At 40.6% G+C, this 16,157-nt stretch overlaps 1 pseudogene; it reads left to right on the top strand.

The window, feature by feature from the left end:
* The first annotated feature begins 11,513 nt into the window (after positions 1–11,513).
* The window catches only part of LOC123723935 (globoside alpha-1,3-N-acetylgalactosaminyltransferase 1-like), a 70,571-nt pseudogene continuing 65,927 nt past the window's right edge, over positions 11,514–16,157 (top strand).

The following is a 16,157-nucleotide window of genomic DNA, read 5'->3' as shown; positions in this document are numbered from 1 at the left end:
TGTTGATGAGAACTACAACCCTCACAGTACTGTACAGTATGAATGATTATACTATACATGTTGTTGAGAACTACAACCCTCACAGTACTGTACAGTATGAATGATTATACTATACATGTTGATGAGAACTACAACCCTCACAGTACTGTACAGTATGAATGATTATACTATACATGTTGTTGAGAACTAGAACCCTCACAGTACTGTACAGTATGAATGATTATACTATACATGTTGTTGAGAACTACAACCCTCACAGTACTGTACAGTATGAGTGATTATACTATACATGTTGATGTTTTTTTTGTAATTATTATTGCAGCCCTGAATTTCAGGATTTTTTTTTTGTTTCAACTTTTAATTTTTCACAAGTAAATTACTATATGCAAAGATATAGAAAAAATAAAGGCTATTGAAGCAAATTGCTGCATTTCTGATTCATTCTTGTTACATATACTTTAGTACAGTCAAAGTGAAAAGGTGTTATTCTTATTCTATAATGAAATACTGATGTGAAAAATCATTCAAACTTCAAAGTGAAAATTTCAAGATTTATGTAATGCTCCCTGTTAGTGTTTTTTTTAGGTTAGTGTGTTATGAGTGACAATGTATGCTTTCTGAGTCAAAATTGTTGCCAGTGTTATGGTCGAGCAAGCTTATTATGAGAATTGTATGAAGTGTTGGTGTTTTGAGTGAGTTTTGGAGGTGAGATTAACTGTTTGGCCAAGATGCATGTCGGTAATGCAGACTCTGAAGAGTTTTGAAAAAGTGGCTTCAGTATTGACCGATGCTTGTTAGCAATTGAAAAAAAAAGAACATGCATATTTGATGGTTTGATCAATTGCAACTAACAGAATTTCCCTTTTCTGTGGTCTATGTGTTCACAGATAGACTATTTAGTTCTGAAGGGTGACTGCTAGAGAGGATCATGGCGCAGATCATCTCCCATGATCTGTCAAAGACCATGAACTGGATGGACATCAAGTGAAAGGCGGCCTTCCACCACCTGCAACTTAGTGATATAGTAACTTTATTTTCTACTATTTAGAGGTCGGTGTCTATCATGAGTACAGTAGAGGTAGAAAACTAAAGCTCAGATTTTTTCCCCATTTTCATTTTAAGGTGGGGTGAGAAGAAACCGGCGTACATCAATTGCAAGACCAAGAAGTAGATAAAACCGTCAAAAGATGGCTTCATCTGACTGGGGATCGGAATGCCAGTCATGAGGAAAGAAGGCAAAGACGAAATAGAGGACATGGTTTACGCTTTATGTTAATTGATACCTCTATGGGACTGGCAGCATTTTTTGGGGGGGCCACGGTTGGGCCCCAGGAGGGATTTTGCACTGTGTAATCAGTCGTGCGTGCGCGCAGTAATAATACTCTCATGTAGTAGTAGTCTTGGTCCTGGTTGGATAGATCAGAACGTAAAAAAAAAAAAAAATGTTATGTTATTGTCCACAGCCCAGTGGATTCAGTTGAAGGTTAGGAGTTGTTCAGTCGCTTGTCTTTGACTGTCTTAACTAAAATAAATATACAGTGTGTTTCATTATTTAGTTTACAGTAGGAATAGGCTTGTGCTCAAACTGGAGCCAATAGCACAGGTCAGTATACAGGGCGTGAGCTGTCTGGATAGACTTACAGCTGCTTGAGGTTTACAATTCAATTCTGGTTGAGTGTTTCTGAAAGAAAAGTGTTTCCAGCAATTCTGGGCGAAGGGGTGGACAAAATACATACTGTAAACTGTGCTGCTTACTGACAGAGAATGTTTCAGGTCAGTGTAAACTAGCTAGATTAAAGAGCGTTAGGCCTAGATTCAATCAGATCAAGCTTTAACCAGTGATGGCCGACATCTGCATAGCTGATGTTTTGGCTGTGTCAGAGGTGTAACTGTGTTGGAGCTGTCAAATCGGTGAGCAGCTGCTCCTGATTATTATCATAAAGCCACAATCTGTCCCACTCGCGTTAGAAGTTCAGAACGAGAAAGTGTAGTCTATATAGAAATAATGATGGTCAAATTGAAAATCATTAAACAATAATCAGTCTGTGTGCTTTTCGGCCAATTAATATTTCCTATTAGATGACAAGATAAAAAAATTTAAAAAAGTAAAGGGTTGTTCCTCATTTATTTGATTTGGGTAAATTGGGAATTGAGTAACAAAAAACATCTATCCAGTTTGTTTTTTTTACCTGGAAGTACACGTCACCTAATAGAATATTCATGGCACATAGCGGTTGTTATTTTACAGTCTGGGTTGAGCTGCAGTGTCGGCAGCACAGAGAAAGGATTCTACGTGTGTGACAGTCAAGAAGATAAAAAAATAGTAATGCTAGCTAATATAATTAATGTATCATGAAGTTAGCATGCCAATAGAACAAACTCAACAACAACTGAACAAAGTTGGCTTGCACCACCTGGCCAGCTAACTTTACTGCTGACTACCCTACCTGGCTACTGGCTATAGTCATGCTAGCTAGTGGAAGTAAATTATTCCCTCAACTTGCTACAAGATGAAGCTGCCTGCCAGAGGTACCTGCTGCAGAAAGATGATCTCTACATTACTTTCTGTAGCTAATTTACCTAGATCTTCTTTCTGTCACTTATTGACTGTAAATATGTAGACTTGGCTTGTGCGAGCCGGAACGGCTCATAGGGCAGGAGCCTATCTCATGTTTCTGTAGCGCAAGGCAGCTTGATGTACAAGTACAACCCCTGAACACTAGTCTATTGCAGGGCCTTACCCTCAATCTATCTCATGAATGCTGAGTGCCAAGCAGAGATGCATCAGGTCCCATTTTTACAGTCTTTGGGATTGAACTCAACCTTCCAATCTCAGGGCGGATACTCTAACCAGAAGGCCACTGAGTTGGTGCTCAGTGACTGAGTAGGCTAATAATGAACTGCAGTTACTGATAATGGTTAACTGTTTGGCTATTTGCATTGCCATTTCTTACACATTCAATACAACACTATCCAGTTAAGCTACAGTCAATGCTGAAATTGTGTGTGTGTGTGTGTGTGTGTGTGTGTGTGTGTGTGTGTGTGTGTGTGTGTGTGTGTGTGTGTGTGTGTGTGTGTGTGTGTGTGTGTGTGTTCAGAATGTGCCCACAGGAGAAGGCATCTGAACAGATCATCATGAACTTCATCCAGTTACATCAGCCAATACAGTAAGTTAAAATCAGTATTTTTTTATTGGTGTGCGTGTAATTCACAAACCTCCTTTCCTGCTTATTGAAAGGCCGAGGTAGAAAAGGGGTATATATGAGGATACTACATGAATTGCTACGACAATTGGCCACTTTTCTGAATGTATACCTACCATCTTTCAAGCTGATGATCAATGATACGGAGCCAGTCTAATATTACTTGATCATTGATTCCCCACACACTCTTTCTCCCTCTCTCTCATTCACAGGACCATTCACCCACTCCAGTCACTCAGCCCTATCTCGAAGCTCTCAAGGTCCTACACTACTCCCTTTTACAACACCCTGAGGAGAAGTAAAAATCCTGGTCCCATGACTGTAGGTTTGCATATCTCTAACGGATAGAGAGATATGCAAACCTACAGTCATGGGGTCAGGCTTTTTTTTCCTGACGTCACAATGCGCAGGATTGCTGAGAGGTGAGAGTCAGTAAGAGATGATCTGTGCCTTGACTTGTTATATTTAATCACTGAAAATGTCTGTTCACATACATAGGTTGATCCAAACAGTACAAACATCTTCTGAACATGACTCCTAATCTTTGGAAAGTTCTGTTCATCAAGAGATGCATAGTACCTCGTCAGTGACATTGTTTTGAATAGTTCTCCAATCCCTGCATCAGGCTTAAGATCGATAAGGTCAAGTTGCAGGTCAGTGGGCGCGTTATCCACATTGAAGGTGAAAGGAGAGGAAACCAACAGCATGTCATTTTCCAACACTTTGAAAAAAACAAGGTCGAATCATGAAGTCAGTGATCTTCAGGTCAGAGCTCTAGGAAGAGACCTGAGTTCCCGACTTGGAATTCCGAGTTGGATGACCGTTCAAAAAGTACTTTCCCAGACGGAGCTTGTTTTTTCCCCCGAGTTCTGATTAGTCTTGAACTCACAGAAATCTGAGATTTCTCAGTTCCAAGTTTCAAGAAGTCATGCTGGATTGACAGCATGGCCAATGTACTGAACCATTTCTGGCCCATGGTGTTGAATGTTTATCCTTTTAACCTTGGAAAAGAGACACTTAAACCCAGACTTGGACCACACACACACACACACACTCCACTGAATATCAGACTAGTGATTGCTTTGCAACGCTTGCAGTTAGCCACCAATTCCTTCCAAATAACTCATTGTTGAATTTGCGATTTCCAACTTGTGTAATGTTTGTCTAATGGCCGATAAGCACCGATACGTTTTATCTGTAATTTCCCTTCATATGACAAGGCTTGAAAATTATTTGCCAGTAGATTGTCGACGTGATTTTGAAAGTATGAAAGAGAAAGGAGGGGAGGGAGGGAGGAGGGGGGAGACAGAGCACTATGAACAAAACAACATTTCTCTCTACCTCAAAATTGTATATTTCTTACAGTGAAACAGCTTTTTTGTTTGCGAAACAAATAGCTATCAGCTACGTTGTATATTAGTCTATAAATACTAAACACTCTCTCAACGCCAGAAAGGCTGTTTAACATTTTCCGGATATCGGTTTTGCTTGAATAAGGACTCAATTTAATCAGATCCACTTTAGCTGACATCCGCATAGTGGTTGTTATGGCAGTGTTGAAGGTGGATCTGCGTTAGAGCTGTCAAATCCACAGTTGGCTCGTGGCATTATACCTAAAGTTCGCTATACCGAAATCCCATGCAGAGCAAGTTCAAACACTGGAATGTGAGATGTAATCTACACCTTGATTTAGGGTCTGAGTGCTTATGGATAATTCCTATTTCCTTTTATCTCGGTAAGGTCAAATAAGAGGATGTATTGTTTTCAAATTTTTCTAGTTGAAAACCAAAATGAGAATTGGATATCAAATTGTTTTCTTATTTATGGTGTCCAAAAAGGGCATAAAGTAACAGAAACCAAATAACATTTATCACATTTTTTGTTTTTTTCATACCTGGAAGTACACACTTAATTGATCATTCCCTCGAAGCCGGTGTTTGGAGGATATATTGGCAAGTGTGTTAGGCCCAAGATGAAGTCAAGGGCCGGCAAACCGTGCCAATATATCCTCCAAACACCGGCTTCGAGGGCATTATCACTTTTATACAATGGGTCACCAACATATTCAAATAATGATTGATATATTTTAATTTTGATGAATTTATTCATACTATTTAATCCTTCCACAAAATATAGTCCCGACACAAAGTGAAGGGGTCTGAATACTTTCCGAATGCACTGCATATATAATTATCAAATTGTAAAATCCTAAACTAGCAAAACACTTAATATCATACAATGTTAAAATATGCAATATATACAAAACAACAATACTACAACACCAAAGTTTGGGTGGCAGCTTTAGAAAATACATCTTTAGAGTACTTAGGAAGTTATTTCTAAGACTCTTTGGCTATATGGCGTGTGTATTGATCAGTTTAGTGAAGTATGGAATGGGAGAGTTCTGATAGAGGCCTGTGCATGTCATGCGAGTTTGTAGCTGTTGCGGGTTGACCGTCCAGCAATCTGCTGTCTGGTTAGGTGGAGCCAGTTTGTTACTAAGTAAGGGAAAAGGCAATGACTTGGTCACTGATAAGGTTGGATAGCTGTGGATTAGTGAGGAATGTGGGCCCAGGTCAGGTCAGGTTAGATGAAGGGAGAAGGAACACTTTTATTACACACATCACGTAACTTCCAACCTATCAACAAAGATGCAGTGTTTAAAGGTGCAAGGAGGAGACTCCGCCTAAAGGAGTATATAAATACTTGTGCTGGTGGAAACATGTCTTTGTCTTTTCAGCAGTTTGACCCACTGGGTGAATATACTTGGTTTGAGCTTTTCTTTCACAAAGCATCATATGAGAAAGCACAACTAGCGAAACAAGAGGCAACATATTTGGGGGTTTCAATTTTAAAAGGCAAGAAGTACATTACACGAGATCGAGGAGGAACAATGTGTTCTTTGGCACGACCAAACACTCCTCACACACTCAGGAAAATCCTAGGTGTTTTTCAATCTCGTGAGACACTTTATTCTGTCTTATTCTGAAATAGCTTTATAGAATTGACGAAAGGGAGGAGGCATCACGAGAAAATATTGGAGTCAAGAGTGTGAGGAAGCGTTTGTCAAGCAACTGATAATCAACGCAGGCGCCAGCATAGGGGTTGCCAAACGTAAAATTACCTTTTAAAATTTTTGTTCATGAATATGAAGGGCATTGTAGTGCTGTGGTTACGGAAAATCATGGAGGAAAGATAGACCAGTCATATACCGGAGCAAATCGTTAGACTCGGGGGCGAGAGAAAAGGGTAGTACAGGCTCCATAAAGGGTACATAAACATTGAGATGGAATAAAAACAAATGATTAATGATTGGACTTATCATTATCATGTTTTATTTGTAATTAAAACCTTTGTGCTGCTGATTAAGATTTAGCATAGTGAATACTAACAATGTACATTCTCTTCCAGGAGAGGATGGGGTGTCCATCTCTCTCTTTGAAATGTTTCCTGAGGCTGTTGTCTTGGGAAAGCAGTTAGTGAAATTCTGCAGTTTTAAAAAGTATAAAGGTACCCAGATCCGGCCGTAAAGGCAGCTCTAAAATAATTACGGCCTGGCCATTTGTTTTTGCCTTACGTTTTACCACACACACCAGCACTCGCACAAACAATCTACCATTTATGAATAGTTGTTAGTGGAATGAATACCGTGTCTGATTTAATTGTTAGGGGTCTTTTAATTTGGTTTCAGTAGGTTCTTCATGGGTGAGAAAGGATGCACCTTAAAGGGCACACAATTGCCATTTTCTACATCTTTTGTCCGAATAGTGGTTGCACCCATGTAAATTCTTCTTATAAGAAAGGCTCTAAAAAAATAACAATGTAAACCGGGAACGCAGAATGATGGAAATATTTGAAATGTTTTTAAATACGTAGTCTGATGTACAGGGAAAGAAAATACTTAATGATGTTGAATGACCTTAGTCCTGACTTTCTGGTGAGGCCTGATCAACCTCACTAGAAATGACAGAGACATTGGGGGAAATGTAAGTATAATATGAAGAAGTGAATTGCTGTTGTTTTGTTTTTACCTTTGTTTCAACACAAATCACCAGATTGGGTCTGCTGTATGGTTAGGATTTCTCCCTAAGGGTTAGTTCTCTAACTCCCTGACCCTATAACTCTGCGGTGAGGTCGCCAGTATGATAAGGGAGTATAAGCCAATTTGGAAAATGGTTTCAACAGTGTGTTGGTATGCTCTTCGACATTTGTTTTAGGAATTTTGTATTAAGAATATTGGGAATGTAATCATTTGTCATATGGTGAAGAGTTGTTTGGATTTTCTGAATCAGAAATGCCTTAACTGTTGTTTTGGTTTGTCCTCTCTCCAAGTTATGGCGATAGTGATTACAGATGGTATCTAGATGCATGGAAGGAATAATTCGACCAAGAACAGTGTGAGCTTCACCCCCTCTAACCGGCTGAAGTAATGGCGACAAAGGTGTTCTGTCACACCATGATGTTTCACCTGTGTTTGTCTCCACCCCTCTCCAGGTGTCGCCCATCTTCCCCATTATCCTGGGTGCATTTATACCTGTGTTCTCTGTTTGTCTGTTGCCGGTTCGTCTTGTCTCGTCATGCCTACCAGCGTGTTTCCTGTACTCCTGTTCTCTCTCTAGTCCCTGTTTTCTAGTTATCCCGGTTTTGACCATTCTGCCTGCCCTGACCCTGATGAGGTAAAGTTGATTAAGGTTACCGCACGGGTATATCGGGTGGCCATGAAGGAGATGGGAGCCAAAGTGATTATATGGCGTGGGAACACCTTTTGTAACCTGCCACTAACGAGGGAAGACTAGGTGAAAGCATGAGGTTTTTCATGGCCTTCATTTTTGTGGGACGCAGCAGAGTTGCAAAGAAAAAGCCATATTTCAGTCTGGCCAATAAAAATAAAAGATTAAGATGGGCAAAAGAACACAGACACTGGACAGAGGAACTCTGCCTAGAAGGCCAGCATCCCGGAGTTGCCTCTTCACTGTTGATTTTGAGACTGGTGTTTTGCGGGTACTATTTAATGAAGCTGCCAATTGAGGACTTGTGAGGCATCTGTTTCTCAAACTAGACACTCTAATGTACTTGTCCTCTTGCTCAATTTTGCAGCTCTTTCAGAACATCAGTTATCTGGATTTGGGTGAAGGAGAAATGGTGGGTTGCTGTGGAGGGTGCCGGGCAGATGACCGGGGTAGGGGTAGCCAGGTGGAAAGCATGGCCAGCCGTAGAGAAATGCTTATTGAAATTCTCAATTATAGTGGATTTATCAGTGGTAACAGTGTTTCCTAGCCTCAAAGCAGTGGGCAGCTGGGAGGAGGTGCTCTTATTCTCCATGGACTTTACAGTGTCCCAGAACTTTTTTGAGTTAGTACTACAGGATGTAAATTTCTGTTTGAAAAAGCTAGCCTTATCTTTCCTAACTGCCTGTGTATATTTGTTCCTAACTTCCCTGAAAAGTTACATATTACGGGGGCTATTCGATGCTAATGCAGAACACCACAGGATGTTTTTGTGCTGGTCAAGGGCAGACAGGTCTGGAGTGAACCAAGGACTATATATATTCCTAGTTCTACATTTTTTGAGTGGGGAATGCTTATTTAAGATGGTGAGGAAGGCACTTTTAAAGAATAGCCAGGCATCATCTACTGACGGGGTGAGGTCAATGTCATTCCAGGAAAACCCCGGCCAGGTCGATTAGAAAGGCCTGCTTGCAGAAGTGTTTTAGGGAGCGTTTGACAGTGATGATGGGTGGTCGTTTGGTCGCAAACCCATTACAGATGCAGGCAATGAGGCAGTGATCGCTGAGATCTTGATTGAAAACAGCAGAGGTGTATTTGGAGGGCGAGTTAATTAGGATGACATCTATGAGGGTTTCCCGTGTTTACGGATTTGGGGTTGTACCTGGTAGGTTCATTGATAATTTGTGTGAGATTAAGGGCATCAAGCTTAGATTGTAGGATGGCCGGGGTGTTAAGCATGTCCCAGTTTAGGTCACCTAGTTGCACGTGCTCAGAAGATAGATGGGGGGCAATCAATTCACATATGGTATCGAGGGCACAGCTGGGGGCAGAGGGAGGTTAACATGCATGAAACCAAGGCTTTTTCGATTACAGAAGTCAACAAATGAGAGTGCCTGGGGACACGCAGGGCCTGGGTTAGCCTCCACATCACCCGAGGAACAGAGGAGGAGTAGGATGAGGGTACGGCTAAAGGCTAGCAAAACTGGTCGTCTAGTGCGTTGGGGACAGAATAAAAGGAGCAGATTTCTGGGTGTGGAAGAATAGATTCAGGGCATAATATGCAGACAGGGGTATGGTGGGGTGCGGGTACAGTGGATTTAAGCCCAGGAACTGAGTGATGATAGAGGTTGCATCTCTGGACATGCTGGTTATACTGGGTGAGGTCACCGCATGTGTGGGAGGTGGGACAAAGGAGGTATCTAAGGCATGTGCAGTGGGACTAGGGGCTCCGCAGTAAACTAAAACAATGATAATTATCCTAAACAACAGTATACAAGGCATAATGACATTTCAGAGAGACATAAAGCGAGGCATAAAGCAATCACAGGTGTTGATTGCGAGAGCTAGCTAAGTCAACAACGGGTAAGACAACAACAGCTAATCAGCTAAGTCAACAACAGGTAAAATGGTGATGAATGGGCAGAGAGGGTCAGTTAACTACACACAGGGCCTGAGTTCGGGGCTAGGGCTGACAGATAAACAAAGGTAAACAAAGTGGAGTACCGTGATAAATGAACAGTCCAGCAGACACCAGCTATGTAGCCAAGTGATCATAGGGTCCAGTGTACAGCAATAGATGAAACAGGGAAGCCGCTAGGTAGTCGATTACTACGCTAGCACGTGGGAGACACAGCGTTAAAAGTTAGCAGTCCGGGGTAAGTAGAAGCATCTGCTCCGTCGTCCGGCAAAGGACGGTTGAAGGCACAGCTGATGGAATTACGTCTGCGGACCAGTCGTGGTGGTACGGTGGGGCACCGTGTCGATGAAAGGACTGGGCCAGATGGCGAAAGAGGTATTGTAGTTGTGGTAATTTCGATTGCTAGCCGGGAGAGGCGCCTGGCTCAGGGCTAGCTTCGGGGCTGGGTCACTCAGTGGCAGCTAACGTTAGCTAGCTGTGATGATCAATGGTCCAGGGTTTACGGCAGGAATCTGGCGTTGTAGTGGAGAAAAACAGTCCAAGGCTGGCAGGTATTATCCAGGCTAAAAAAAAACGTCTGGTGCCTGAGCAGAGGGTAAAGGCCGCTTAGCAGTGGCTAACAATGACTAGTAATAGCTAGTAACTTAGCTAATTAGCTGGTTACCTTCTGATGAAAGTTTTGGCTATAGGGTCTAAAAAAAATAGCGGATCCGTGTCACATTGAGTGAGACAGGTTACCGGAAGGTATATTTAATAAAAAAATGGAAAAAGATTAAAAAATAAATTGGAATATATACAAATAAGACAAAAAATACAAAAAGTAAACGAGATGACAACAAACCACATCTGCACTGCTACGCCAACTTGGATCATGGCACCCTCTTCCCTATGGGCCCTGGTCAAAAGTAGTGCACTATATGGGGAATAGGGTGCTATTTGGGATACATTGGGGCCTGATGCAGACGTGGTGCCTTATGGAATAGATGCGGTAAAGAGGCCAATGGAAGGTAAACTGTGGGAGATAGAATGATTCCGGATTGGTGCACATTCGACAAATCTGATCTAACAAATTGGATACTCGTAAAATCCGTCATGATTGGTCCAATTTAGATATATTTGGCTGTTTTTACTGCATAACATTTAGAAGTAGTCCATTTTCAGGTTCAGAAGAAGTGGCTGCTAAATGCTAACTCCTGTTCGTATAAACTGGTAGCATAGCTAGCATAGAGAAATCGGTGGTGTTGGTCAAAGTTGTTTTTAACTGTAATGCAGTTGATTGGTGACGATGACATGAACATGTATTGGGGTTGACATCCATACCATCATTATACTTCAATTTTTACCTCAACATATTGTGAAATACACACGTAGGCAATAGCCTAAATGCAAAAATTAGTTATGTAAAAATTATTTCATACTCCATATTTAGGGGGGCCACAAGGTGGTCCAAAATTGGCACTGCCCCCCCCCCCCCCCCCAAAAAAAGAACCACTAGTGCTAATTAGCCCCTATACCCTCCATCATTTTCACTCCCTCAGCTTTGGGACACTTGTGCATATGGTTGAGGCTTGCATGAATGCACAAATGGAGGGGCAAGTAGAAGGAGGTGGTTTGGTAATCAGCCAAAGAGAAAAAAAGAGGAAGGAGCCCAGGAAAAAAGCTCCTCCATTATTATAGGTTACACAAAATACATACACACACATTTTTCTTGTCACACTAGTTTGCCTGTCACACCAGTTTAAACTGATATCAAACCTATTTTACTCGATCCTAAATCCAGCATTGATTTACAGTACTGGTGATAGATTTATCTACTATCTTACTTTTGACCAGTATTAATAGGATCAACTAAATCTTTTGGTGACACTATTGGAGGAACAATGCGCTTTAGTTCAAATGTCAAGCCATATGTTCTGCTTCTCATTGCTGGAATATTCTCGCTTCTGGGGTATGTAAACCATTTTTCCAGTTTATTCCTTTTTCTGGTATTAAATGAGGGGCTTTTTAGATAGATTTTCATGTTAGTTTCTATGAGCTCTGAGATGTCATTTTTTTTAGATACATTTCTTGAATATGACTATGTTCGATTCTGTTAAGGGTTGGATGGATTTAAGAAATAACATTTAATCAGGTGTAAATGTATAACATAGCTCTTGAAAACTGAAATGATAGGTTATGTAAGGGATAATCAACGAGGGGCTATGCGTTCTATGGAATATAAATTAACGACATGGAAGGTGTGTTCTATGAAGGAGTTAGTGGAGTGGAACTAACCTTCCAAGGAGATGCATCATTTTCCAGAGAACGCATAGAGCCCCAAACTGATTATCCCATTTATACCATGGCTACAATTTATCACATTTGTCGCTAGAAATGTGTTAATTTGCAGGTAGAAAAGTGTTGAACATCCACTGTAGTAGCTAGAAAGTTTACTAGATAGCTACAGTATTTGCCTTGGTAACCAAATAGACTTGCTAGTTTAGCTACCCAAACCATCAGTCCTAGCTTGCTATTATGAACATCGAATTCGACAAAGCCAATAATGTTTTCAATTCAAAATTTGCTTTCAAAAGCAGCTCAAACATAGAACATGTAAGAATGACATATAGCCATTCAATTCTATCGTGCTGATATACTCTGCGTTATAAGGAAACAATGCACGCTCTAGAATGCCCTTCAAGCCAATCAGAAACAAGTATTCAACAATGCCACGGTATAATAAAGCAATTGTACACGAGAGGGCGTGCTAAACTACTGCGGTAGATCAGCACAGCCGTGCAAAAAAGTAATTTAGCAAAACCTCGAGTGTACAGTTTTTCTAAAACTGGTTACCAATTAAATAAAACACTTTATTTTGAAAAATGTACTCATAAGCTACTACTTCAAATATAGGTCTTGTCCCAAGCTGGTTGTCAGTTCATTCTATCGGTTAGGTTGCCATAAATGTGACCCAATCGTGAAGTCTTTTTGTTCTATATCTATGGATGCGACCCAGTTTTTCGCTCTAAAATGTTACATTGCCATCCTGGCTGGCAGCGCTGTAATCCCATGTTTGCTAGCTAGCAAACTACAGCTAACACAGTCACGTCAAACCGTGCAACTACAATAACGGCAAAGTAGCTGCGTTTCATTTCAATTGACCTGTTTTTCTATTGACATTTCTTTGTATAATATATTCATAAGTGATGCTGATTCATAATTTCGACTGGCTAAGTAAAGATGTCCGTCTCGTCCTGACACGTTAATTCACAATAGGACAGTGGAGATCAACTATCAATATTGAAACTATGTTGCAAATGTTGAGAAACAGAAACATTTGCACAGAAATTAGGGGTTCAACAAGGGTTCTTCTAAGATCCTCAAAAAAAAAGTACTTTAGGGTTTTTGGCACTGAAGAATGACCCCAGAAGGTTATTCCAAGAACCCCATAGGAGGTGGGGTTCATCGAGGAACCTCTTTAGTTATTGGGGGTACTTGCAGGAATCTAACTGCCCAACTGAAATTTTTCAATATGAATTTGAGATATTAATAATAATAGGGGGGATCTCAAAAATGAACCCCATAGGGTTCTTTGGGGAAACATTAATGGGGGTTGTTTGAAGAACTTATAGGGGTTCCTCCACAGTTCCAATTTGAAGAACCCCTAAAGGATCCTCCAGAAACCTTTTCTTTTTAGAGTGTACAAACCCCTGTTGTTGCAAACCAAATGTTAGGCTAGAAGCAAGGGGAAATAACGTCTTTTACACTGGTGAACGAGTTAATTAATTGGCTGGCTGGGCTAATGGGACAGTGGATGAGCAGGGAGCTCTCAGATGGAACACAAAACAAGATTCCCATTTTTTTTGCATGGCTTAGAACTAATGTTCCCTCTACGCTGCATGTGGGTTGAGCAGTAGCCCTGAGACTGCCACACAGCTCCCCAGGACTGCTGCGCAGAAGAAATATCCGCCCACAGAGAAAAGTATGAGATTGAACTTTTCTCTGTTAGTTAACACTATCAACATTTCCCTTTCTTTTTAACTAGACAAGTCAGTTAAGAACAAATTCTAATTTACAATGACAGCCTAGGAACAGTGGGTTAACTACCTTGTTCAGGGGTAGAACGACAGATTTTTACATTGTCAGCTCAGGGATTCGATCTAGCAACCTTTCGGTTACTGGCCTAATGCTCTAACCACTAGGCTACCTGCCGGCCCTTTCCTGTGGCAATTATGATCGAATCAATGCGATATTAGCCACTTTTAATGCAACATACCGAAACAAAACGTCCTATGCAAGATATTTTGTTGTTGGCAGAACGGATCAGAGTAGGATCCTATTTCCCATGACTCAGCACATGCTCCAGGCCTATATGCAAATAGACCATTGTCATAAATGTATCTGTGTCATTTACATTGAACTGGACTGTGTTTACAGATGTGGTTGTGAGTAGATGGCTTGTTTTGAGTTCAAAGCATGTAGCCACTTATGCACATTTTGTTCATATCATTTGCTAGTTGGTGAGTTATTACCCCAGTTACAGATCAATCAATAAATCAACTTTTTATATCAGCAGATGTCACGAAGTGCTTATTCAGAAACCCAGTCTAAAACCCCAAACAGCAAGCAATACAGATGTAATCAGCAATAAGGGAGTGATTGCCTCCTAGAAGACCACAAAACATGTACATTTCTAGACATATTTTAAAAGCGAGTCAGGTAAAGAGCTTCTTTTTTTTTTCTTAAAGGGCCAATGTTGTAGTTTGGGACAGGCTTGGATAAGCTAAGTAGACAATAGGCAGAGGGTAGCATAATTTGTCTGATTCTCTGTAATAATGGTATGGAAATAATGCATTTTATTTTGTAAAGTGTTTTCTTGCATCAAACAACACAAAAATATGTTCTGTCACCTCCTTGTCTGAAGGTCAAGTGAATAAACAGGTTAATGTCAAGTCCTGCATTTTTCCGCCAAAAGTCTTATGGAATGTAGGCATGGCCATTGAACACAACACATTGGCTGCTACTGTAGGCTGAATGATAGAGGAGCTATTTCCATGTTAAAATGCATTCTCTCCATTGTTTTTGATGGTAGGCCACTGGTAGTTCTACACTATGATCAAATAGCCACAGTACACTCACTACTTGGCCAATGTTAAAACTGTAACTTAAAGCGTGTACAGCCTCAGTGTTCACAGTAAATGAGAACTGGAAGTTGCACATAATTTAAACAACGTTTAAAGTTTGCGCTGAGCAGACCTGAAATTAGCTCAGTGACAAAATACATTAGAGGGAACATTGCTTAGAACGCATCTCAACCAATCAGAATGCGTTTACTTTTATGTAACTAGGCAAGCCAGTTAAGAACAAATTCTTATTTACAATGACGGACTACCAAAAGGCAAAAGGTCTCCTGTGGAGAAGGGGGCTTGGATTAAAAATAAAAATAAATTAAATTAAAATATAGGACAAAACACACATCACGACAAGAGAAACATGCCAACACCACATTAAGAGAGACCTAAGACAACAACATAGCATGGCAGCAACACATGAAAACTGGGGTGGTTCATTTCTTTACTATCAAATGAGGAGAGACAAACTTATCACACAAGTCAGTTATACTTTAACTAAATCTTTATTAGTGAGAGCTTTGCGATAGCGATGGCTGGTCGACGAATCACTGTCTTTTTAATGATTCGTTGAGAGCACCGAGACAAAAATACAAAGGTCTTTTATTGCCAAGATATACCACTTTCAACCTACATGACGAACAACAGATATATAGAATGGGTCACAAGGTTAATATTTGTATGAAAGATACCTATAATACATAGCAGACATGATCTGCTGTGTCAACAGTTTTCATGGTATAGACTAGTGTCTGGCCCTCCGACTCCAAACTGGAACCATCTCTCCCTGGTACGGTATAGAACAGAAATACTAACCCATGCTCTGGAATGCTCTTTAGGTTTTATCACCCAAAAGACATCGTAAATCTCCTCTGTCAGTGTTATCTCTCAGAGGCCCATCCTCAGTTGAACACACACACACAATTGAATACTCTATTCTGTTAAATAAAACAACCATGATGCAATAAAAGTATTAGAACATAATCTTGCAATTTTGCTACCATACAACACAGCATGGTAGCAACACATCATGACAACAACATGGTAGCAACACAACATGGTAGCAGCACAAAACAGGGTACAAACATTATTAGGCACAGACAACAGCACAAAGGGCAAGAAGGTAGAGACAACAATACATCACGCAAAGCAGCCACAACTGTCAGTAAGTGTCCATGATTGAGTCTTTGAATGAAGAGAT

The sequence above is a fragment of the Salmo salar genome, chromosome ssa03, assembly GCF_905237065.1.
Source record: "Salmo salar chromosome ssa03, Ssal_v3.1, whole genome shotgun sequence".
Classification (NCBI taxonomy): domain Eukaryota; kingdom Metazoa; phylum Chordata; class Actinopteri; order Salmoniformes; family Salmonidae; genus Salmo; species Salmo salar.
Note: the sequence above shows the minus strand (reverse complement) of the source record. Positions and strands in the feature narration are given on the sequence as shown.